General features: G+C 46.4%; 1 pseudogene; it reads right to left on the minus strand.

Moving 5' to 3' along the window:
* Positions 1–26,507, minus strand: LOC125527070 (putative indole-3-pyruvate monooxygenase YUCCA10; annotated as a pseudogene).
* Positions 26,508–26,723: the final 216 nt, after the last annotated feature.

Here is a 26,723-nt window from a genome sequence, read left to right on the forward strand (position 1 = left end):
TTAACTTGACATAGAGTCCATCATAGATTTGATGTCATTAGCGATATTCTTGGCATCTGTTGCAATACCAGCTAATCCTCTCCTCGCCAACCCAGCACAGTAAAGCCCATTTCCACCTTTCCAATGATTCGGATATTTTTGCATGGGCAGTCCGTTGCCATTTAACATGCTCTCACCATTCTGGATTAAAAACACATAGACCCTATTAGCAGATTTAATAATGGTTACACAAAGAAAACAAACTCAGACATGATCAAACACAAGCTATATTACCTTGAGTGTGACGCCCCCGATTTAATCGTACACTAATCATACACGCAAACGTGTACGATCAAGATCAGGGTCTCACGGGAAGATATCACAACACAACTCTACAAATAAAATAAGTCATACAAGCATCATATTACAAGCCAGGGGCCTTGAAGGCTCGAATACAAGAGCTCAATCATAGACGAGTCAGCGGAAGCAACAATATCTGAGTACAGACATAAGTTAAACAAGTTTGCCTTAAGAAGGCTAGCACAAACTGGGATACAGATCGAAAGAGGCGCAGGCCTCCTGCCTGGGATCCTCCTAACTACTCCTGGTCGTCGTCAGCGGGCATCACGTAGTAGTAGGCACCTCCGGTGTAGTAGGAGTCGTCGTCGAAGGTGGCGTCTGGCTCCTGGGCTCCAACATCTGGTTGCGACAACCAGGTAGAAGGGATAGGGGGAAAAGAGGGAGAAAGCAACCGTGAGTACTCATCCAAAGTACTCGCAAGCAAGGAGCTATACTACATATGTATGCATTGGTATCAAATGGAATAAGGGTATCATATGTGGACTGAACTGCAGAAAGCCGGAATAAGGGGGGGATAGCTAGTCCTTTCGAGGACTACGCTTCTGGCAGCCTCCGTCTTGCAGCATGTAGAAGAGAGTAGATTGAAGTCCTCCAAGTAGCTTCGTATAGCATAATCCTAACCGATGATCCTCCCCTCGTCGCCCTGTGAGAGAGCGATCACCGGTTGTATCTGGCACTTGGAAGGGTGTGTTTTATTAAGTATCCGGTTCTAGTTGTCATAAGGTCAAGGTACAACTCCAAGTCGTCCTGTTACCGAAGATCACGGCTATTCGAATAGATTAACTTCCCTGCAGGGGTGCACCACATTCCCCAACACGCTTGATCCCATTTGGCCGGACACACTTTCCTGGGCATGCCCGGACGCGGAAGATCAACACGTCGCAGCCCCACCTAGGCACAACAGAGAGGTCAGCACGCCGGTCTAAACCTAAGCGCACAGGGGTCTGGGCCCATCGCCCATAGCACACCTGCACGTTGCGAACGCGGCCGGAAGCAGATCTAGCCCCCTTAATACAAGCGCGAGCTTACGATCCAATGCGGCACGCGCCACTCAGTCGCTGACGTCACGAAGGCTTCGGCTGATACCACAACGCCGGGATACCCATAACTACTCCCGCGTAGATGGTTAGTGCGTATAGACCAAATGGCCAGACTCAGATCAAAAACCCAGATCTCGTTAAGCGTGTTAAGTATCCGCGAACGCCGACCAGGGCCAGGCCCACCTCTCTCCTAGGTGGTCTCAACCTGCCCTGTCGCTCCGCCTCAAAGTAACAGTCGGGGGCCGTCGGGAACCCAGGCCCACCTCTACCGGGATGGAGCCACCTGCCCCTTCAGCCCCCATCTCCGAACAGTATCACAGGTAAGGTAACTGTGTAAAGTATATTGTATATGCCCGTGATCACCTTCCAAAGTGATCACCCCCCATCTCCGAGCAAGGATAGGCTATGCATGTGCACCGTTGCTATTATACAAGGAATCACAACTTACATGTATGAGATATTCATGCTATTATACAAGGAATCACAACTTACATGTCGATGAGTATGACGGCGACAAGGATGATCATGGAGCCCCAAGATGGAGATCAAAGGAGCTATGTGATATTGGCCATATCATGTCACTATTATTATTTGATTGCATATGATGTTTATCATGTTTTGCATCTTGTTTACTTAGAACGACGGTAGTGAATAAGATGATCCCTTACAACAATTTCAAGAAGTGTTCTCCCCTAACTGTGCACCGTTGCTACAGTTCGTCGCTTCGAAGCACCACGTGTTAATCGGGTGTGATAGATCCTTTCGTTCACATACAACGGGTGTAAGAAGTTTTACACATGCAAAAACACTTAGGGTTAACTTGACGAGCCTAAGCATGTGAAGACATGGCCTCGGAACACAGAGACCGAAAGGTCGAACACGAGTCGTATGGAAGATATGATCAACATGGAGATGTTCACCGACGATGACTAGTCCGTCTCACGTGTTAATCGGACATGGCTTAGTCGACTTGGATCGTGTAACACTTAGATGACTAGAGGGATGTCTAATATGAGTGGGAGTTCATTAATAATTTGATTAGATGAACTTAATTATCATGAACTAGTCTAAAATCTTCACAATATGTCCTATAGATCAAATGGCCAACGTTGTATTCAATTTCAACGCGTTCCTAGAGAAAACCAAGCTCAAAGACGACGGCAGCAACTATACGGACTAGGTCCGGAACCTGAGGATCATCCTCATAGCTGCCAAGAAAGATTATGTCCTACAAGCACCGCTAGGTGATCCACCCGTCCCACAGAACCAAGACGCTATGAACGCTTGGCAGACACGTACTGATGACTACTCCCTCGTTCAGTGCGGCATGCTTTACAGCTTAGAACCGGGGCTCCAAAAGCGTTTTGAGAGACATGGAGCATATGAGATGTTCGAAGAGCTAAAAATGGTTTTTCAAGCTCATGCCCGGATCGAGAGATATGAAGTCTCCGATAAGTTCTTCAGCTGTAAGATGGAGGAAAATAGTTCTGTCAGTGAGCACATACTCACTATGTCTGGGTTACATAACCGCTTGACTCAGCTGGGAGTTAATCTCCCGGATGACGCGGTCATTGACAGAATCCTCTAGTCGCTTCCACCAAGCTACAAGAGCTTTGTGATGAACTTCAATATGCAGGGGATGGTAAAGACCATTCCTGAAGTATTTGCTATGCTGAAATCAGCAGAGGTAGAAGTCAAGAAGGAACATCAAGTGTTGATGATGAATAAAACCACTAAGTTCAAAAAGGGCAAGGGTAAAAAGAACTTCAAGAAGGACGGCAAGGAAGTTGCTGCACCCGGCAAGCAAGCTGTCGGGAAGAAGTCAAAGAATGGACCCAAGCCTGAGACAGAGTGCTTTTATTGCAAAGGGAAGGGTCACTGGAAGCGGAACTGCCCCAAATACTTAGCAGATAAGAAGGCCGGCAACACCAAAGGTATATTTGATATACATGTGATTGATGTGTACCTTACCAGTACTCGTAGTAACTCCTGGGTATTTGATACCGGTGTCGTTGCTCATATTTGTAACTCACCGCAGGAGCTGCGAAATAAACGAAAACTGGAAAAGGACGAGGTGACGATGCGCGTCGGGAATGGTTCCAAGGTCGATGTGATCGCTGTGGGCACGCTACCTCTACATTTACCTACGGGATTAGTTATAAACCTCAATAATTGTTATTTAGTGCCTATATTGAGCATGAACATTGTATCAGGATCTCGTTTAATACGAGATGGCTACTCATTTAAATCCGAGAATAATGGTTATTCTATTTATATGAGAGATATGTTTTATGGTCATGCTCCGATAGTCAATGCTTTATTCTTAATGAATCTCGAGCGTATTACTACACATGTTCATAGTGTGAGTACCAAAAGATGTAAGGTTGATAATGATAGTCCCACATACTTGTGGCACTGCCGCCTTGGTCACATAGGTGTCAAACGCATGAAGAAGCTCCATGCAGATGGACTTTTAGAGTCTCTTGATTATGAATCATTTGACACGTGCGAACCATGCCTCATGGGTAAAATGACCAAGACTCCGTTCTCAGGAACAATGGAGCGAGCAACCAACTTATTGGAAATCATACATACTGATGTGTGCGGTCCAATGAGTGTTGAGGCTCGCGTTGGCTATCGTTATGTTCTCACCCTCACTGATGACTTGAGTAGATATGGGTATGTCTACTTAATGAAACACAAATCTGAAACCTTTGAAAAGTTTAAAGAATTTCAGAGTGAGGTTGAGAATCAACGTGACAGAAAAATCAAGTTTCTACGATCAGATCGTGGAGGAGAATACTTGAGTCACGAATTTGGCACACACTTAAGTAAATGTGGAATAGTTTCACAACTCACGCCGCCTGGAACACCTCAGCGCAATGGTGTGTCCAAACGTCGTAATCGCACTCTATTAGATATGGTGCGATCTATGATGTCTCTTACCGATTTACCGCTATCTTTTTGGGGCTATGCTTTAGAGACTGCCGCATTCACTTTAAATAGGGCTCCGTCGAAATCCGTTGAGACGACACCGTATTAATTATGGTTTGGGAAGAAACCTAAGCTGTCGTTTCTAAAAGTTTGGGGATGCGATTCTTATGTCAGGAAACTTCAACCTGAAAAGCTCGAACCCAAGTCGGAAAAATGCATCTTCATAGGATACCCTAAAGAAACTTATGGGTATACCTTCTACCTCAGATCTGAAGGCAAGATCTTTGTTGCCAGGAATGGATTCTTTCTAGAGAAAGAGTTTCTCTCGAAAGAAGTAAGTGGGAGGAAAGTAGAACTTGATGAAGTATTGCCTCTTGAACCGGTAAATGGCGCAACTCAAGAAAATGTTCTTGAGGTAGTTATTGATGAAGTTATTGATGATGATCAAGATACTTCTGATCAAGCTCTTACTGAAATTCGAAGGTCCACAAGGACACGTTCCGCACCAGAGTGGTACGGCAACCCTGTCTTGGAAATCATGTTGTTAGACAACGGTGAACCTTCGAACTATGAAGAAGCGATGGCGGGCCCGGATTCCGACAAATGGCTAGAAGCCATGAAATCCGAGATAGGATCCATGTATGAAAACAAAGTATGGACTTTGACTGACTTGCCCGTTGAACGGCGAGCCATAGAAAATAAATGGATCTTCAAGAAGAAGACAGACGCGGATGGTAATGTGACCATCTATAAAGCTCGGCTTGTCGCTAAGGGTTATCGACAAGTTCAAGGAATTGACTACGATGAGACTTTCTCACCGGTAGCGAAGCTAAAGTCCGTCCGAATCATGTTAGCAATTGCCGCATTCTATGATTATGAGATATGGCAAATGGACGTCAAAACAGCATTCCTTAATGGTTTCCTTAAGGAAGAGTTGTATATGATGCATCCGGAAGGTTTTGTCGATCCTAAGAATGCTGACAAGGTGTGCAAGCTCCAACGCTCGATTTATGGGCTGGTGCAAGCATCTCGGAGTTGGAACATTCGCTTTGATGAGATGATCAAAGCGTTTGGGTTTACGCAGACTTATGGAGAAGCCTGCGTTTACAAGAAAGTGAGTGGGAGCTCTGTAGCATTTCTCATACTATATGTAGATGACATACTTTTGATGGGAAATGATATAGAACTCTTGGACAGCATGAAGGACCTTGGAGAAGCTGCTTATATATTAGGCATCAAGATCTATAGAGATAGATCAAGACGCCTCATAGGTCTTTCACAAAGCACATACCTTGATAAGATTTTGAAGAAGTTCAAAATGGATCAGTCCAAGAAAGGGTTCTTGCCTGTTTTGCAAGGTGTGAGATTGAGTTCAGCTCAATGCCCGACCACGGCAGAAGAGATAGAAGAGATGAGTATCATCCCCTATGCCTCAGCCATAGGTTCTATTATGTATGCCATGCTGTGTACCAGACCTGATGTAAACCTTGCCGTAAGTTTGGTAGGAAGGTACCAAAGTAATCCCGGCAAGGAACACTGGACAGCGGTCAAGAATATCCTGAAGTACCTGAAAAGGACAAAGGACATGTTTCTCGTTTATGGAGGTGACGAAGAGCTCGTCGTAAAGGGTTACGTCGACGCTAGCTTCGACACAGATCTGGATGACTCTAAGTCATAAACCGGATACGTGTATATGTTGAATGGTGGAGCAGTGAGCTGGTGCAGCTGCAAACAGAGCGTCGTGGCGGGATCTACATGTGAAGCGGAGTACATGGCAGCCTCGGAGGCAGCACATGAAGCTATATGGGTGAAGGAGTTCATCACCGACCTAGGAGTCATACCCAATGCGTCGGGGCCAATCAAACTCTTTTATGACAACACTGGAGCTATTGCACTTGCCAAGGAGCCCAGGTTTCACAAGAAGACAAGGCACATCAAGCGTCGCTTCAACTCCATTCGTGAAAATGTTCAAAATGGAGACATAGAGATTTGTAAAGTACATACGGACCTGAATATAGCAGATCCGTTGACTAAACCTCTCCCTAGGGCAAAACATGATCAACACCAGAATTCCATGGGTGTTCGATTCATCACAATGTAACTAGATTATTGACTCTAGTGCAAGTGGGAGACTGTTGGAAATATGCCCTAGAGGCAATAATAAAAGCATTATTATTATATTTCTTTGTTCATGATAATTTTCTTTATTCATGCTATAACTGTATTATCCGGAAATCATAATACACGTGTGAATACATAGACCATAATATGTCCCTAGTAAGCCTCTAGTTGACTAGCTCGTTGATCAACAGATAGTCATGATTTCCTGGCTATGGACATTGGATGTCATTGATAACGGGATCACATCATTAGGAGAATGATGTGATGGACAAGACCTAATCCTAAGCATAGCACAAAGATCGTGTAGTTCGTTTGCTAGAGCTTTTCCAATGTCAAGTATCTTTTCCTTTGACCATGAGATCGTGTAACTCCCGGATACCGTAGGAGTGCTTTGGGTGTATCAAACGTCACAACGTAACTGGGTGACTATAAAGGTGCATTACAGGTATCTCCGAAAGTGTCTGTTGGGTTGACACGGATCGAGACTGGGATTTGTCACTCCATATAACGGAGAGGTATCACTGGGCCCACTCGGTAATGCATCATCATTATGAGCTCAAGGTGACCAAGTGGTTGATCACGGGATCATGCATTACGGTACGAGTAAAGTGACTTGCCGGTAACGAGATTGAACAAGGTATTGGGATACCGACGATCGAGTCTCGGGCAAGTAACATACCGATTGACAAAGGGAATTGTATACGGGGTTGATTAATCCTCGACATCGTGGTTCATCCGATGAGATCATCGTGGAGCATGTGGGAGCCATCATGGGTATCCAGATCCCGCTGTTGGTTATTGACCGGAGAGTCGTCTCGGTCATGTCTGCTTGTCTCCCGAACCCGTAGGGTCTACACACTTAAGGTTCGGTGACGCTAGGGTTATGAAGATATGTATATGCAGTAATCCGAATGTTGTTCGGAGTCCCGGATGAGATCCCGGACGTCACGAGGAGTTCCGGAATGGTCCGGAGGTAAAGAATTATATATAGGAAGTGCTGTTTCGGCCATCGGGACAAGTTTCGGGGTTATCGGTATTGTACCGGGACCACCGGAGGGGTCCCGGGGGCCCACCGGGTGGGGCCACCTGTCCAGGGGGCCACATGGGCTGTAGGGGGTGCGCCTTGGCCTATATGGGCCAAGGGCACCAGCCCTACTAGGCCCATGCGCCTAGGGTTTCCACCACGGAGGAGTCCAAGTGGTGGAAGGCACCCCGAGGTGCCTTGGGGGGAGGGAAACCCTCCCCTGGCCGCCGCACCTAGGAGATCAGATCTCCTAGGCTGCGCACCACCCCCCCTTGGCCCTCCTATATATAGTGGGGGAGAGGAGGGATTTCATACCTCAGCCTTTGGTGCTTCCTCTCTCCCCGTTACGTCTCTCTCTCGCAGTATAGGCGAAGCCCTGCTACTGTGACGCCCTGCATCCACCACCACGCCGTCGTGTTGCTGGATCTTCATCAACCTCTCTTCCCCCCTTGCTGGATCAAGAAAGGAGGAGACGTCATCCGTTCTGTATGTGTGTTGAACGCGGAGGCACCGTCCGTTCGGTGCTAAGATCATCGGTGATTTGAATCACGTCGTGTTCGACTACATCATCCCCGTTCTTTGAACGCTTCCGCTCGCGATCTACAAGGTATGTAGATGCATCTAATCACTCGTTGCTAGATGAACTCCTAGATGGATCTTGGTGAAACCGTAGGAAAATTTTTGTTTTCTGCAACGTTCCCCAACAGTGGCATCATGAGCTAGGTCTATGCGTAGTTCTCTTGCACGAGTAGAACACAAAGTAGTTGTGGGCATTGATTTTGTTCAATATGCTTGCCGTTACTAGTCTTATCTTGCTTCAATGGAATTGTGGGATGAAGCGGCCCGGACCGACCTTACACGTACTCTTACGTGAGACAGGTTCCACCGACAAACATGCACAAGTTGCATAAGGTGGCTGGCGGGTGTCTGTCTCTCCTACTTTAGTTGGAGCGGATTCGATGAACAGGGTCCTTATGAAGGGTAAATAGAAGTTGACAAATCACGTTGTGGCTTTAACGTAGGTAAGAAGACGTTCTTGTTAGAACCCTACTTCAGCCACGTAAAACCTGCAACAACAATTAGAGGACGTCTAACTTGTTTTTGCAGCAAGTGCTTTGTGATATGATATGGCCAAAGTTGTGATGAATGATGAATGATCAAGATGTGATGTATGAGATATTCATGCTATTATACAAGGAATCACAACTTACATGTCGATGAGTATGACGGCGACAAGGATGATCATGGAGCCCCAAGATGGAGATCAAAGGAGCTATGTGATATTGGCCATATCATGTCACTATTATTATTTGATTGCATATGATGTTTATCATGTTTTGCATCTTGTTTACTTAGAACGACGGTAGTGAATAAGATGATCCCTTACAACAATTTCAAGAAGTGTTCTCCCCTAACTGTGCACCGTTGCTACAGTTCGTCGCTTCGAAGCACCACGCGTTAATCGGGTGTGATAGATCCTTTCGTTCACATACAACGGGTGTAAGAAGTTTTACACATGCAAAAACACTTAGGGTTAACTTGACGAGCCTAAGCATGTGAAGACATGGCCTCGGAACACAGAGACCGAAAGGTCGAACACGAGTCGTATGGAAGATATGATCAACATGGAGATGTTCACCGACGATGACTAGTCCGTCTCACGTGTTAATCGGACATGGCTTAGTCGACTTGGATCGTGTAACACTTAGATGACTAGAGGGATGTCTAATATGAGTGGGAGTTCATTAATAATTTGATTAGATGAACTTAATTATCATGAACTAGTCTAAAATCTTCACAATATGTCCTATAGATCAAATGGCCAACGTTGTATTCAATTTCAACGCGTTCCTAGAGAAAACCAAGCTCAAAGACGACGGCAGCAACTATACGGACTAGGTCCGGAACCTGAGGATCATCCTCATAGCTGCCAAGAAAGATTATGTCCTACAAGCACCGCTAGGTGATCCACCCGTCCCACAGAACCAAGACGCTATGAACGCTTGGCAGACACGTACTGATGACTACTCCCTCGTTCAGTGCGGCATGCTTTACAGCTTAGAACCGGGGCTCCAAAAGCGTTTTGAGAGACATGGAGCATATGAGATGTTCGAAGAGCTAAAAATGGTTTTTCAAGCTCATGCCCGGATCGAGAGATATGAAGTCTCCGATAAGTTCTTCAGCTGTAAGATGGAGGAAAATAGTTCTGTCAGTGAGCACATACTCACTATGTCTGGGTTACATAACCGCTTGACTCAGCTGGGAGTTAATCTCCCGGATGACGCGGTCATTGACAGAATCCTCTAGTCGCTTCCACCAAGCTACAAGAGCTTTGTGATGAACTTCAATATGCAGGGGATGGTAAAGACCATTCCTGAAGTATTTGCTATGCTGAAATCAGCAGAGGTAGAAGTCAAGAAGGAACATCAAGTGTTGATGATGAATAAAACCACTAAGTTCAAAAAGGGCAAGGGTAAAAAGAACTTCAAGAAGGACGGCAAGGAAGTTGCTGCACCCGGCAAGCAAGCTGTCGGGAAGAAGTCAAAGAATGGACCCAAGCCTGAGACAGAGTGCTTTTATTGCAAAGGGAAGGGTCACTGGAAGCGGAACTGCCCCAAATACTTAGCAGATAAGAAGGCCGGCAACACCAAAGGTATATTTGATATACATGTGATTGATGTGTACCTTACCAGTACTCGTAGTAACTCCTGGGTATTTGATACCGGTGTCGTTGCTCATATTTGTAACTCACCGCAGGAGCTGCGAAATAAACGAAAACTGGAAAAGGACGAGGTGACGATGCGCGTCGGGAATGGTTCCAAGGTCGATGTGATCGCTGTGGGCACGCTACCTCTACATTTACCTACGGGATTAGTTATAAACCTCAATAATTGTTATTTAGTGCCTATATTGAGCATGAACATTGTATCAGGATCTCGTTTAATACGAGATGGCTACTCATTTAAATCCGAGAATAATGGTTATTCTATTTATATGAGAGATATGTTTTATGGTCATGCTCCGATAGTCAATGCTTTATTCTTAATGAATCTCGAGCGTATTACTACACATGTTCATAGTGTGAGTACCAAAAGATGTAAGGTTGATAATGATAGTCCCACATACTTGTGGCACTGCCGCCTTGGTCACATAGGTGTCAAACGCATGAAGAAGCTCCATGCAGATGGACTTTTAGAGTCTCTTGATTATGAATCATTTGACACGTGCGAACCATGCCTCATGGGTAAAATGACCAAGACTCCGTTCTCAGGAACAATGGAGCGAGCAACCAACTTATTGGAAATCATACATACTGATGTGTGCGGTCCAATGAGTGTTGAGGCTCGCGTTGGCTATCGTTATGTTCTCACCCTCACTGATGACTTGAGTAGATATGGGTATGTCTACTTAATGAAACACAAATCTGAAACCTTTGAAAAGTTTAAAGAATTTCAGAGTGAGGTTGAGAATCAACGTGACAGAAAAATCAAGTTTCTACGATCAGATCGTGGAGGAGAATACTTGAGTCACGAATTTGGCACACACTTAAGTAAATGTGGAATAGTTTCACAACTCACGCCGCCTGGAACACCTCAGCGCAATGGTGTGTCCAAACGTCGTAATCGCACTCTATTAGATATGGTGCGATCTATGATGTCTCTTACCGATTTACCGCTATCTTTTTGGGGCTATGCTTTAGAGACTGCCGCATTCACTTTAAATAGGGCTCCGTCGAAATCCGTTGAGACGACACCGTATTAATTATGGTTTGGGAAGAAACCTAAGCTGTCGTTTCTAAAAGTTTGGGGATGCGATTCTTATGTCAGGAAACTTCAACCTGAAAAGCTCGAACCCAAGTCGGAAAAATGCATCTTCATAGGATACCCTAAAGAAACTTATGGGTATACCTTCTACCTCAGATCTGAAGGCAAGATCTTTGTTGCCAGGAATGGATTCTTTCTAGAGAAAGAGTTTCTCTCGAAAGAAGTAAGTGGGAGGAAAGTAGAACTTGATGAAGTATTGCCTCTTGAACCGGTAAATGGCGCAACTCAAGAAAATGTTCTTGAGGTAGTTATTGATGAAGTTATTGATGATGATCAAGATACTTCTGATCAAGCTCTTACTGAAATTCGAAGGTCCACAAGGACACGTTCCGCACCAGAGTGGTACGGCAACCCTGTCTTGGAAATCATGTTGTTAGACAACGGTGAACCTTCGAACTATGAAGAAGCGATGGCGGGCCCGGATTCTGAAAAATGGCTAGAAGCCATGAAATCCGAGATAGGATCCATGTATGAAAACAAAGTATGGACTTTGACTGACTTGCCCGTTGAACGGCGAGCCATAGAAAATAAATGGATCTTCAAGAAGAAGACAGACGCGGATGGTAATGTGACCATCTATAAAGCTCGGCTTGTCGCTAAGGGTTATCGACAAGTTCAAGGAATTGACTACGATGAGACTTTCTCACCGGTAGCGAAGCTAAAGTCCGTCCAAATCATGTTAGCAATTGCCGCATTCTACGATTATGAGATATGGCAAATGGACGTCAAAACAGCATTCCTTAATGGTTTCCTTAAGGAAGAGTTGTATATGATGCAGCCGGAAGGTTTTGTCGATCCTAAGAATGCTGACAAGGTGTGCAAGCTCCAACGCTCGATTTATGGGCTGGTGCAAGCATCTCGGAGTTGGAACATTCGCTTTGATGAGATGATCAAAGCGTTTGGGTTTACGCAGACTTATGGAGAAGCCTGCGTTTACAAGAAAGTGAGTGGGAGCTCTGTAGCATTTCTCATACTATATGTAGATGACATACTTTTGATGGGAAATGATATAGAACTCTTGGACAACATGAAGGACCTTGGAGAAGCTGCTTATATATTAGGCATCAAGATCTATAGAGATAGATCAAGACGCCTCATAGGTCTTTCACAAAGCACATACCTTGATAAGATTTTGAAGAAGTTCAAAATGGATCAGTCCAAGAAAGGGTTCTTGCCTGTTTTGCAAGGTGTGAGATTGAGTTCAGCTCAATGCCCGACCACGGCAGAAGAGATAGAAGAGATGAGTATCATCCCCTATGCCTCAGCCATAGGTTCTATTATGTATGCCATGCTGTGTACCAGACCTGATGTAAACCTTGCCGTAAGTTTGGTAGGAAGGTACCAAAATAATCCCGGCAAGGAACACTGGACAGCGGTCAAGAATATCCTGAAGTACCTGAAAAGGACAAAGGACATGTTTCTCGTTTATGGAGGTGACGAAGAGCTCGTCGTAAAGGGTTACGTCGACGCTAGCTTCGACACAGATCTGGATGACTCTAAGTCATAAACCAGATACGTGTATATGTTGAATGGTGGAGCAGTGAGCTGGTGCAGCTGCAAACAGAGCGTCGTGGCGGGATCTACATGTGAAGCGGAGTACGTGGCAGCCTCGGAGGCAGCACATGAAGCTATATGGGTGAAGGAGTTCATCACCGACCTAGGAGTCATACCCAATGCGTCGGGGCCAATCAAACTCTTTTATGACAACACTGGAGCTATTGCACTTGCCAAGGAGCCCAGGTTTCACAAGAAGACAAGGCACATCAAGCGTCGCTTCAACTCCATTCGTGAAAATGTTCAAAATGGAGACATAGAGATTTGTAAAGTACATACGGACCTGAATATAGCAGATCCGTTGACTAAACCTCTCCCTAGGGCAAAACATGATCAACACCAGAATTCCATGGGTGTTCGATTCATCACAATGTAACTAGATTATTGACTCTAGTGCAAGTGGGAGACTGTTGGAAATATGCCCTAGAGGCAATAATAAAAGCATTATTATTATATTTCTTTGTTCATGATAATTTTCTTTATTCATGCTATAACTGTATTATCCGGAAATCATAATACACGTGTGAATACATAGACCATAATATGTCCCTAGTAAGCCTCTAGTTGACTAGCTCGTTGATCAACAGATAGTCATGATTTCCTGGCTATGGACATTGGATGTCATTGATAACGGGATCACATCATTAGGAGAATGATGTGATGGACAAGACCTAATCCTAAGCATAGCACAAAGATCGTGTAGTTCGTTTGCTAGAGCTTTTCCAATGTCAAGTATCTTTTCCTTTGACCATGAGATCGTGTAACTCCCGGATACCGTAGGAGTGCTTTGGGTGTATCAAACGTCACAACGTAACTGGGTGACTATAAAGGTGCATTACAGGTATCTCCGAAAGTGTCTGTTGGGTTGACACGGATCGAGACTGGGATTTGTCACTCCATATAACGGAGAGGTATCACTGGGCCCACTCGGTAATGCATCATCATTATGAGCTCAAGGTGACCAAGTGGTTGATCACGGGATCATGCATTACGGTACGAGTAAAGTGACTTGCCGGTAACGAGATTGAACAAGGTATTGGGATACCGACGATCGAGTCTCGGGCAAGTAACATACCGATTGACAAAGGGAATCGTATACGGGGTTGATTAATCCTCGACATCGTGGTTCATCCGATGAGATCATCGTGGAGCATGTGGGAGCCATCATGGGTATCCAGATCCCGCTGTTGGTTATTGACCGGAGAGTCGTCTCGGTCATGTCTGCTTGTCTCCCGAACCTGTAGGGTCTACACACTTAAGGTTCGGTGACGCTAGGGTTATGAAGATATGTATATGCAGTAATCCGAATGTTGTTCGGAGTCCCGGATGAGATCCCGGATGTCACGAGGAGTTCCGGAATGGTCCGGAGGTAAAGAATTATATATAGGAAGTGCTGCTTCGGCCATCGGGACAAGTTTCGGGGTTATCGGTATTGTACCGGGACCACCGGAGGGGTCCCGGGGGCCCACCGGGTGGGGCCACCTGTCCCGGGGGGCCACATGGGCTGTAGGGGTGCGCCTTGGCCTATATGGGCCAAGGTCACCAGCCCTACTAGGCCCATGCGCCTAGGGTTTCCACCACGGAGGAGTCCAAGTGGTGGAAGGCACCCTGAGGTGCCTTGGGGGGGAGGGAAACCCTCCCCTGGCCGCCGCACCTAGGAGATCAGATCTCCTAGGCTGCGCACCACCCCCCCTTGGCCCTCCTATATATAGTGGGGGAGAGGAGGGATTTCATACCTCAGCCTTTGGTGCTTCCTCTCTCCCCGTTACGTCTCTCTCTCGCAGTATAGGCGAAGCCCTGCTACTGTGACGCCCTGCATCCACCACCACGCCGTCGTGTTGCTGGATCTTCATCAACCTCTCTTCCCCCCTTGCTGGATCAAGAAAGGAGGAGACGTCATCCGTTCTGTACGTGTGTTGAACGCGGAGGCACCGTCCGTTCGGTGCTAAGATCATCGGTGATTTCAATCACGTCGTGTTCGACTACATCATCCCCGTTCTTTGAACGCTTCCGCTCGCGATCTACAAGGTATGTAGATGCATCTAATCACTCGTTGCTAGATGAACTCCTAGATGGATCTTGGTGAAACCGTAGGAAAATTTTTGTTTTCTGCAACGTTCCCCAACAGCGATACCGGCGAAGGGGGGAAACATCCGGGAAAGTATTCCCAGTGTTTCACGTTTTCGGACAGATGAACCGGAGGGGGAAAGTTGCGTGTTTGCTATGCTAGGGATGCGTGGCGGACGAACGGGCTGCGTATCCGAAATCGTCTCGTCGTTCTGAGCAACTTTCATGTACAAAGTTTTTCCATCCGAGCTACGGTTTATTTTATATTAATTTTAAAAGGTTTAATTCATTTTCTAAAATTATCAGATTAATTTAATTCGAAATAAATGTGAATTGCTAGGTGCACCCAGCTCTGGGTACACATAAGTGTACCAGAGGGGCTGCCATGTGGGTCCAAGGGGTCCCAGTTGACCAGTCAAACTTTGACTAGTCAACAGGGGGTGGGGCCCCCTTTTCATACACCGTTTTACTAACCTAACAGATTAAAAGACTAATTAGGTTATTAGGTTAACTAACACAGGTTAATTAAGTTAATTAGCTAACTAAACAGGATTAATTAAGTTAATTATTTAGATAATTAATTAATATTATTATTATTATTATTTTTATTTTATTTTGCTCAGGGCGTGGGCCCCGTTCGTCATAGGGCCAAAGGCCAAAGGGGCGCCGGTGCTAGCAGGTTACAGGCGCAGGGGCGCTGCGGGTGTGCGGGTGCTTTGCCCGGGAGGGCGCTGTGGAGCGGCTGGCGGGACCGAGTGCCGGCGCTCCGGCGTGGAGCTCCGGCGGGCCGCCACCGGGCGGAGCAGCAGGGAAGTAGTGCAGCGGCGCGACGAGGGGCTGGAGGAGCACAACCACTACAGCAGCAGCAATCGCGAGCTCCGACAAGGGAGCGGAGGGCCGTGGTGGAGGGCGCGCGGCGAGCACGGCCGCGAGCGGCAGCACGGCGAGACGGGGTGAGCGCGGGCGGTGCACATGCGCGATGGACGGCTAACGGCCGCGCGACGCGGGTGCGAACGACGCAAGGCCGATGTCGGGCGCGTCCACACGGTGAGGCAGGGGGCGTGAGCACGGCGCTGGGTGCGCACGGGGAGGGGGCCGCGGAGGCGGTGACCGCGGCCGCGAGCGAGGCACGTGCGCGGTGAGGGGGGGTCAACGATGGGAGAGAGGGAGTGAGGAGGGGAGGCGGCGGCTCACAGGGGTGCTGCAGGGGTTCGGGCAGCGGGGGAACGAGGAGGTGGACGGGGACGACGCGCGTAGACGGGGAAGTCCGGCGGCGTCCGGGACGGCTTCGGGTGACGGAGTCGGGGTCGAGGCGGTGATGGGGGGGCGGCGCCAGGAGGAAGCAGAGGCGCTAGGAGGTCGGTCGGGGAAGAGGGTTGAGGAGGCAGTGTGGGGAGGCGACGAGGAGGCGCCGGCGGAGACGGGCGGCGCCTGCCGACGACGGGGCGTAGGGATGAGGCGGCGGTGTCGGGGCGCCGTTTCCCCCGATCCAAATCGGGGGGAGCGAGTGGGGGCGAGGGGAATGGGGAGTGGGGGGTTACGGGTTAGGGTTTCCCCCTCATGGGGATAAGGCAGGGGCGGTTCGGCCGGCTGGGCCAGGTGGGCCGGCCTGGTCGGTGAGCTGGGCCGTCTGGCCCAGTTGGCCAGGGGGCTTTTTTTTCTTTTTAGTTTTGTTTTATTTTTACTTTTTCTTTTCTGCTTTCTTTTATTTATTTAATAATTTATAGTTTTACAAAAAGTAAAACCCATACCTAAAATAGAGTTACAATTCCAACTACTTTCACAGAAAGTTTTACCCCTGATCAAAATAGTTTAGTATTTCATAACATTCAGAGACATTTATTCAATAGTTTTACCAATTGTTTTAATCATTTAAGTGCATTTAAACCTTTTATAAAATTGTGGTTTCTCCACAATAATTACCTATGCATTATTTGGCAATACCCCAACATTTTAGTTTTAATATTTGCAAACCTTTACCGTTTGACTTTATTTTAAGTTTGAATTTCGAATCGATTTTGGACTAACACGAGATTAACAACAGTAACTGTGGTGATGTGGCATCATTAACGTGGGATTACTGTAGCCTAATTATCCGGGCGTCACAATTCTCCTCCACTACAAGAAATCTCGTCCCGAGATTTAGGAGGGGAGTAAGGGGGAAAGACTAGGTTGCGAAATTCTAATGGGTCTTCTCGGTCTTTGTTGCACTTCCCGAAGTAGTTGATCCTTTATGTTGATGTCTCCATTTCTCTGCTTCAGGTCATCATGATGAAGTCGGCATCCTTTCTTCGGGATCTTCATCGTATCTACGAATAGGTAACGGGGCAGATCGGCAACGACAGAATGCTATAAGGGTAATAATCTGGGATTAACCCATGAATGAGCATAGGAGTACCTCTCGAGTTGAACAAATAAAACACATCGAGAGTAAAGTTGGAAGGTACAATAAGAAGTTTCAAGCACATAGGCAATCGTTCGTTGCCTGAAGCGATGTGTGAAAGGGGTTCAGAGCAATGGGAATAAGTATTGCGTCTGATACCAGATTGATGATCTCATCGGAAGGTGGCTCGTGAATTACACACGAGGCCACGCGTGAGGAATAATCTTTGGGAACAGGGGGTGTACAGGAGAGTCAGGTTTCAATCCTGTGGAACTGTGGGTTATGGGCCCACCATGTGGGTTAAAAGTAGGAAGCGCGTTGACATCTTGCATGGTCATGTAGGCAAGGCATGTCAGAGGTTAGTCTGTCGGTTATGCCGACAACAACATCGGTACCAAGGGCGAGGGACGAAGAGAACCAGTTTTCCTGCTCGTTCAACGAGGCGGACCAATAGGCAAAGTTCTCATCCATCGGTGGTTACCGGAATGTCATCAACAATAGAAACAGGGTCTTACTGACATGGTTGTACACCAAGGTGTTTACATACGCATAAGAATATTACTGCTTAAATCATATGGATCACAAGGAAGATTAAACAAATCAATGGAAAGGAAAATGTGGTCATCAGATTAAATAGAGCAATGGAAAGGAAAATGTGTTTAAACACATTATTCAGGGGTATATCCTTCGCTAAGGACAAACAGAGAATGATATCCACAACAGGACATAATGTAGAAAACCCTTTAGGAAAGGGGAGAGAAACTTCATGACATTACCCATACAACGGTGTTTGGATAATTGATAAAGAAAATTCAACGTTGTGCGTCAAATGTTCTTATTGATGATCGGAGTACCACCGACATGCTTCGAGATAGCATTGCCATGGTCAACAGGTAAAGACCGGGCTATGGATACATAAGGGATCCATCAGGATCAACTTATAGAATAAGTCTTATAATTTCCTCAGGGAAGAATGGTTAACCTTGCTAATAAGGAAACTATAACAGCAGGTCATCCGGCCAGGTGTGCTGGACATGCCATCACATTACCGAGTCATATAAAGACCAATGCTATAACTCTTGGATATATGTCCCAACCATCATATTTGACCAAGATTCAGATCTGATTGGTGTTAGGATAACTCAGATTCAGGATGCCTAAGAAGAAAGGTGCAACACAAATTGTCGAGATGACATTGTAAGGTTCTCAGGGAAATGAACTATGGGAGAGGGTTCCTGGAATAATAGTTCATCATTAAACCAAGGAGGGGATGAGAAGGTGGCTGATGGGCATCAGCGACAATTCATCGAGAATTTCAAACGGATGGCTTTCCACAATAATGTGAACAAGAAGATGACACTAGTCAATTCAAATGATATAATTTGGTATGCTCTAGGAAAACATACACCATCAATCATAGTTGAAAGGTGCAACCGAAATGTGGGCTTATAGTAGCATGATCAACGTTAGAATGGTGGTTCAGCAACCGATAGGCTAAGAATGAATTATCGATCATTAACTCCAAAGCAATAGGGTTGCTAGTAGGGCAAAATCCAAACAGCACCGTTCACTTGTTGGTACCCCGGTTGGAATCAATATGAGGACCAAGAAAGAATGGTCATGGTGAGAAGTATCACTATACCAAGAATTCTTAAGTGGTGGAGCAATCCTCACAACATTCTTGACATCAAAGATGGTAATACTCCGCGGTAGAACATAACATAAGTTGGATAGCAAGGAACTCAAGGTACAACACAAAACAGGAACAAGTTTTGTGTTGGAGGGAATGCAATAATGTTGTCGATGATAACCCAAATCATCGAGGGCAAAGGATGCTATTTCTCATCAAGAATTCGATAGATAACATGGAAGACCTCATAAGGTTGATGATGTTCACGACACATTTGTCGAGAGATTTCAAGATGTAAACAATCAGCAACGATATCGAGTCAAAGAAATGATGAATCGGAAGGTCATTGGAACCATGGGTAGGACACAAACTTTAAATCAAGCTTGTTGCTCAAGGTGAACTGATATGACGAGCAAGATCGATGTAAGCTTAGCTCATCATCGAAAGTGGTGCTCCGAGATTAAGGACCAGGTAGCACAGTTAAAATTTAGCACGATAATGATATAGTCGATCAGGCTAGGAATGACTTGAAGGATTATTAAACTCGTAAGCAACAAGAATTACTTAGAGTTTATTGAATCAGAGTGCGGAATCGATTCACTTATTGGTGTTCTCGAGTGACTAATATCTCAGAACCTGGGGGGATCCGAGATCGGTGAGAAACAATACTAGATGAAGTCTCGCAGGAAGCAACACAGTACTCGAGATACCAGAGGTTAATACTCGAGGAAGATCAAAAATAGAGGCTGCAGAGATGTATCGATCAACAAAAGACAAGTGCTTTAACTTGTCTGAGAAATGGAATCAAGGAGAAAATGTGGTCGGGCAAATGATCAATACATAGGTACCAGATGATGTCATATCAAGGAAATAGTTAATATTGCAAGAAGCTTCTATGATAGGATCTACATCATGTCCATGGGCATGAACACAAAGTTCAAGGTCGACTCCCACTTCTTTAATGCATAACCTTTCATTTACTTCTCGCCTTCAACGAAGTTGTGGTGTTGACAATTTTATTCGTCATAACACTAGTAGAGTATGACCCGTAGTAAGTTCCGGGTTCACACAGATTAGAAAAAAGCATATGTTCAACCCGTCAGGGTATCGTGGAAACACATACCACAAGCTTCAATAGTAAATACCACAAGCTTGAAAGCAGAGCATGGTTGGTCAATCAGAGGATAGGATTTACCAATGGAGAAAGAACTTCCAAAGGGATTGAATATGAAGGACGCTATCGGATAAAATCCAACAAAGGATCCGGTGGTCCTCAAAGGATCTGATGTGAGCATCGGTACTCAACCAGAAGAGGAAAGAATGCAAATGCAACAGGTTGTGGAATCATTTGAATAATTCGAAGCTTAAATGCAAAGGTATTATGATTCCAAATCGAAGGATCAGAAGCAGATGCATCTGATCAAGGATGGATAAGTTGAATAGACTTAGGGGCACAATCGACGGCAATTTGATTGGTCGAGAACTAGCTCCTATTCAAAATGACGTCTGAGCCAGAAGGTTGAATTCTAGGATCTGATTGAGAATTGCGAGCATTCGCAACAAATTGAATCAACGGACTCAAAATGATAATGACAAGAGATGCCAATAAGATTACGAGACTTATGGGATTAACCATAATGCAAGCAAGCAAGAATTTCAAGAGCAAGAGGATGCTCAAGATTTTTGGAAGATCGAATGGTATTTCAAAGTCTTTTGCGAAACACATGAACAACTGGGAATGAGCGGATACTCGATAAGTGCGAGGAATTATCCGTAGGGGTATTCAGGTGACAAGGAACAGCAAGGCGGTAAGCTCAAGGAGTATCGAAACAACGACGAGTATTTCGGGGTATCTTATAATAACAAGATCAACTATGGATGAATGTAAGAATAACAACTGCAAGTAGTTATCCATAAGGGTTGACGGTGGAAGGGGAATTGCAAACGCGATGAACACAAGTTCTCGGGTTAACAGCGGAGAGTATCTTCAGGGTCTTCACGTGCAGCAGACGATCATCAGTAATAAGGGGCTCTCCAGGTGAAAGTGATAACGAGATCCTAATGTTAGATTTAGCAAAATTCATTTAACCCGAGTAGGAGAGAGTTCAGAGTCCCAGAGTAAGGATCGAGGAGTAAAAGATCCTAATACCACCCAGATGGCGATGTGGGCCCGTAAGGCACACAACCATGTTAGTAAAAGATTTTGTAATGTCTAGACTCAACTTTGGCCAAGGAGTGTGGAAGGGGGATTCCTACAGGCAATCGGCTCTGATACCAACTTGTGACGCCCCCGATTTAATCGTACACTAATCATACATGCAAACGTGTACGATCAAGATCAGGGTCTCACGGGAAGATATCACAACACAACTCTACAAATAAAATAAGTCATAGAAGCATCATATTACAAGCCAGGGGCCTCGAAGGCTCGAATACAAGAGCTCGATCATAGATGAGTCAGCGGAAGCAACAATATCTGAGTACAGACATAAGTTAAACAAGTTTGCCTTAAGAAGGCTAGCACAAACTGGGATACAGATCGAAAGAGGCGCAGGCCTCCTGCCTGGGATCCTCCTAACTACTCTTGGTCGTCGTCAGTGGGCATCACGTAGTAGTAGGCACCTCCGGTGTAGTAGGAGTCGTCGTCGAAGGTGGCGTCTGGCTCCTGGGCTCCAACATCTGGTTGCGACAACCAGGTAGAAGGGATAGGGGGAAAAGAGGGAGAAAGCAACCGTGAGTACTCATCCAAAGTACTCGCAAGCAAGGAGCTATACTACATATGTATGCATTGGTATCAAAGGGAATAAGGGTATCATATGTGGACTGAACTGCAGAAAGCCGGAATAAGGGGGGGATAGCTAGTTCTTTCGAAGACTACGCTTCTGGCAGCCTCCGTCTTGCAGCATGTAGAAGAGATTAGACTAAAGTTCTCCAAGTAGCATCGTAACCGATGATCCTCCCCTCATCGCCCTATGAGAGAGCGATCACCGGTTGTATCTGGCACTTGGAAGGGTGTGTTTTATTAAGTATCCGGTTCTAGTTGTCATAAGGTCAAGGTACAACTCCAAGTCGTCCTGTTACCGAAGATCACGACTATTCGAATAGATTAACTTCCCTGCAGGGGTGCACCACATTCCCCAACACGCTTGATCCCATTTGGTCGGACACACTTTCCTGGGGCATGCCCGGCCGCGGAAGATCAACACGTCGCAGCCCCACCTAGGCACAACAGAGAGGTCAGCACGCCGGTCTAAACCTAAGCGCACAGGAGTCTGGGCCCATCGCCCATAGCACACCTGCACGTTGCGAACGCGGCCGGAAGCAGATCTAGCCCCCTTAATACAAGCGCGAGCTTACGATCCAATGCGGCGCGCGCCACTCAGTCGCTGACATCACGAAGGCTTCGGCTGATACCACGACGCCAGGATACCCATAACTATTCCCGCATAGATGGTTAGTGCGTATAGACCAAATGGCCAGACTCAGATCAAAAACCCAGATCTCGTTAAGCGTGTTAAGTATCCGCGAACGCCGACCAGGGCCAGGCCCACCTCTCTCCTAGGTGGTCTCAACCTGCCCTGTCGCTCCGCCTCAAAGTAACAGTCGGGGGCCGTCGGGAACCCAGGCCCACCTCTACCAGGATGGAGCCACCTGCCCCTTCAGCCCCCATCTCCAAACAGTATCACAGGTAAGGTAACTGTGTAAAGTATATTGTATATGCCCGTGATCACCTCCCAAAGTGATCACGGCCCAGTAGTATAGCATGGCAGACGGACAAGAGTGTAAGGCCACTGATGGAACACTAGCATCCTATACTAAGCAGTAGGATAGCAGGTAATGGTATCAACAGTAGTAGCAAGGATAGGCTATGCATCAGGATAGGAATAACGGAAAGCAGTAACATACTACACTACTCTAATGCAAGCAGTATAGAGAAGAGTAGGCGATATCTGGTGATCAAGGGGGGGGCTTGCCTGGTTGCTCAGACAAGGAGGGGTCGTCAACACCATAGTCGATCGGGGTACCAGCAGCAGCGTCAGTCTCGTAGTCTACCGGAAAGATGTAACGGAGGGGGAACAAAATAAATAACAGAGCAATCAAATGTAACACAAAGCAAGACGCGGCAATACGTTGTGCTAGGGGTGACCTAACATAGGGATAGGCGATACCGGCGAAGGGGGGAAACATCCGGGAAAGTATTCCCAGTGTTTCACATTTTCGGACAGATGAACCGGAGGGGGGAAGTTGCGTGTTTGCTATGCTAGGGATGCGTGGCGGACGAACGGGCTGCGTATCCGAAATCGTCTCGTCGTTCTGAGCAACTTTCATGTACAAAGTTTTTCCATCCGAGCTACGGTTTATTTTATATTAATTTTAAAAGGTTTAATTCATTTTCTAAAATTATCAGATTAATTTAATTCGAAATAAATGTGAATTGCTAGGTGCACCCAGCTCTGGGTACACATAAGTGTACCAGAGGGGCTGCCATGTGGGTCCAAGGGGTCCCAGTTGACCAGTCAAACTTTGACTGGTCAACAGGGGGTGGGGCCCCCTTTTCATACACCGTTTTACTAACCTAACAGATTAAAAGACTAATTAGGTTATTAGGTTAACTAACACAGGTTAATTAAGTTAATTAGCTAAGTAAACAGGATTAATTAAGTTAATTATTTAGATAATTAATTAATATTATTATTATTTTTTTTATTTTATTTTGCTCAGGGCGTGGGCCCCGTTCGTCATAGGGCCAAAGGCCAAAGGGGCGCCGGTGCTAGCAGGTTACAGGCGTAGGGGCGCTGCGGGTGTGCGGGTGCTTTGCCCGGGAGGGCGCTGTGGAGCGGCTGGCGGGACCGAGTGCCGGCGCTCCGGCGTGGAGCTCCGGCGGGCCGCCACCAGGCGGAGCAGTAGGGAAGTAGTGCAGCGGTGCGACGAGGGGCTGGAGGAGCACAACCACTGCAGCAGCAGCGATCGCGAGCTCCGACAAGGGAGCGGAGGGCGGTGGTGGAGGGCGCGCGGCGAGCACGGCCGCGAGCGGCAGCACGGCGAGACGGGGTGAGCGCGGGCGGTGCACATGCGCGATGGACGGCTAACGGCCGCGCGACGCGGGCACGAACGGCGCAAGGCCGATGTCGGGCGCGTCCACATGGTGAGGCAGGGGGCGTGAGCACGGCGCTGGGTGCGCACGGGGAGGGGGCCGCGGAGGCGGTGACCGCGGCCGCGAGCGAGGGGGGGTCAACGATGGGAGAGAGGGAGTGAGGAGGGGAGGCAGCGGCTCACAGGGGTGCTGCAGGGGTTCGGGCAGCGGGGGAACGAGGAGGTGGACGGGGACGACGCGCGTAGACGGGGAAGTCCGGCGGCGTCCGGGACGGCTTCGGGCGACGGAGTCGGGGTCGAGGCGGCGATGGCGGGGCGGCGCCAGGAGGAAGCAGAGGCGCTAGGAGGTCGGTCGGGGAGGAGGGTTGAGGAGGCGGTGTGGGGAGGCGACGAGGAGGCGCCGGCGGAGACAGGCGGCGCCTGCCGACGACGGGGCGTAGGGATGAGGCAGCGGTGTCGGGGCGCCGTTTCCCCCGATCCAGATCGGGGGGAGCAAATGGGGGCGAGGGGAATGGGGAGTGGGGGGTTATGGGTTAGGGTTTCCCCCTCATGGGGATAAGGCAGGGGCGGTTCGGCCGGCTGGGCCAGGTGGGCCGGCCTGGTCGGTGAGCTGGGCCGTCTGGCCCAGTTGGCAAGGGGGCTTTTTTTTCTTTTTAGTTTTGTTTTATTTTTACTTTTTCTTTTCTGCTTTCTTTTATTTATTTAAAAATTTATAGTTTTACAAAAAGTAAAACCCATACCTAAAATAGAGTTACAATTCCAACTACTTTCACAGAAAGTTTTACCCCTGATCAAAATAGTTTAGTATTTCATAACATTCAGAGACATTTATTCAATAGTTTTACCAATTGTTTTAATCATTTAAGTGCATTTAAACCTTTTATAAAATTGTGGTTTCTCCACAATAATTACCTATGCATTATTTGGCAATACCCCAACATTTTAGTTTTAATATTTGAAAACCTTTACCGTTTGACTTTATTTTAAGTTTGAATTTCGAATCGATTTTGGACTAACACGATATTAACAACAGTAACTGTGGTGATGTGGCATCATTAACGTGGGATTACTGTAGCCTAATTATCCGGGCGTCACATTGAGCCACATATTTGCCGTGCTTTTGTATCCAGTCGCAAACACAATTGCATCAAATGACATTCTTTTACTGCATTGAAATTTAATTATGTTGCCCTTGATCTTACTAATGCTCCCTTGAACCTTTAGGAGATAAAAAATACATTGATAACTTGGCATATCAAATCAACATATGTTATAAATTTATGTCATGTCAAGGATATACTTACTTTGATGATGCCTTTTTTGATCAATCCAACAGTCCCAACATCAATTACTGCAGATCGGCCTGTTTCTGATTTGAGGGTCATTGGACCCATTTTTGGCCTTGTGATGCCGTGCTGTGACAGGTCTCCAAATATTAAATACGCTGCCATCAAAAGGAGTTTATCCACTAGATTCAATGGAAGACGGTGAGCAAGTGTCATCCCCAAACGAATTAATTCCTTTGTCATTACATGAATCTGCAACCACAAAACATGTCACACCTCTTTTGAAGTATGCATTATAAAAATAAAATTTCTTCTTTCAAGAAATAAATTTTTGTCATGTGGTTCCTCTAGTCTTTCAGTTGTTTGTGTGTGATATAAAACAATCCATCTCTTTTTCTATGTGAAATACTTCCTATTAGTAATAACACTAAAAATTGCATCTATTCTATTAATAACTATACTAAGAGTTTGCGTTCATGCATCCAATGAAAATATATAGTGCATGTACGTACCGGGCTTCGTATAACAATCGATGTGTTGGCACCATGGGTCGCAAGGTCATAAGCAATTTCCATCCCGAAGTTGCCAGATCCAATGACCAATACATTCTTGCCAGAGTAGCTCTTGCCTGACTTGTAGCTTGAGGAGTGGATAACATCACCTGGAAAGTTTCCCAGTCCAGGGAACATTGGAATATTCTCTGCACTATTCTCACCACTTGCCACAACAAGAAACTTCGGCGTGTACTTGACTGTGGTGCACTTTGACATGTCCTTTGCCACAATGGACCAAAATTTTGCATCATTGACCTATGTGGATGACTCCACGCTGGTGAGATACTTTGGTTGAATGTTGAAACGCTCAACATAGTCATCCAAGTACTTCACAAACAAGGTTTTTGGTATGTATGTTGGTGCATCTACAGGGTATGACATGTGTGGCAACTCACAGAACTCCTTTGCGAGATGCAGCTTGAGGCGATCATACGCGCGGTTGCGCCAGAGTGACGCGCTACAGCTCTCACGCTCGACGATGACATAAGGAATTGAGAATTGGCTAAGGCATGCTGCCGTTGCGAGGCCTGCTGGCCCAGCACCAACAATCAACACTGTAACACCCTCCATTTCAAAGAGAAGACTTGACAAAGTTGTGGGATAAGTTCGGTGGTAGTCCGGTGTTTGTGTGTTTGCTCGATGAACTTTGGATGACATGCTCGTGTATGGGGGCATATATATACTGGTATCCTTCATGGGCCAATCTGTTTTATGGATTGAGGGAAGAAAAAGGTAAATATTTATTGAGGCCTAATCCTACTGTGTAGGAGTATTTCCATCTAAAAATGGAGCCGTTGTTGGTTGTGAAGGCGTGTACTGATACAAAATAGGTAGGAAACACACTGTTGATCGATTGTTGGTATTGGAAACTTA

This window comes from Triticum urartu, chromosome 2A (assembly GCF_056163025.1).
Source record: "Triticum urartu cultivar PI428250 chromosome 2A, HENAU_Tu73, whole genome shotgun sequence".
Taxonomy (NCBI): Eukaryota; Viridiplantae; Streptophyta; class Magnoliopsida; order Poales; family Poaceae; genus Triticum; species Triticum urartu.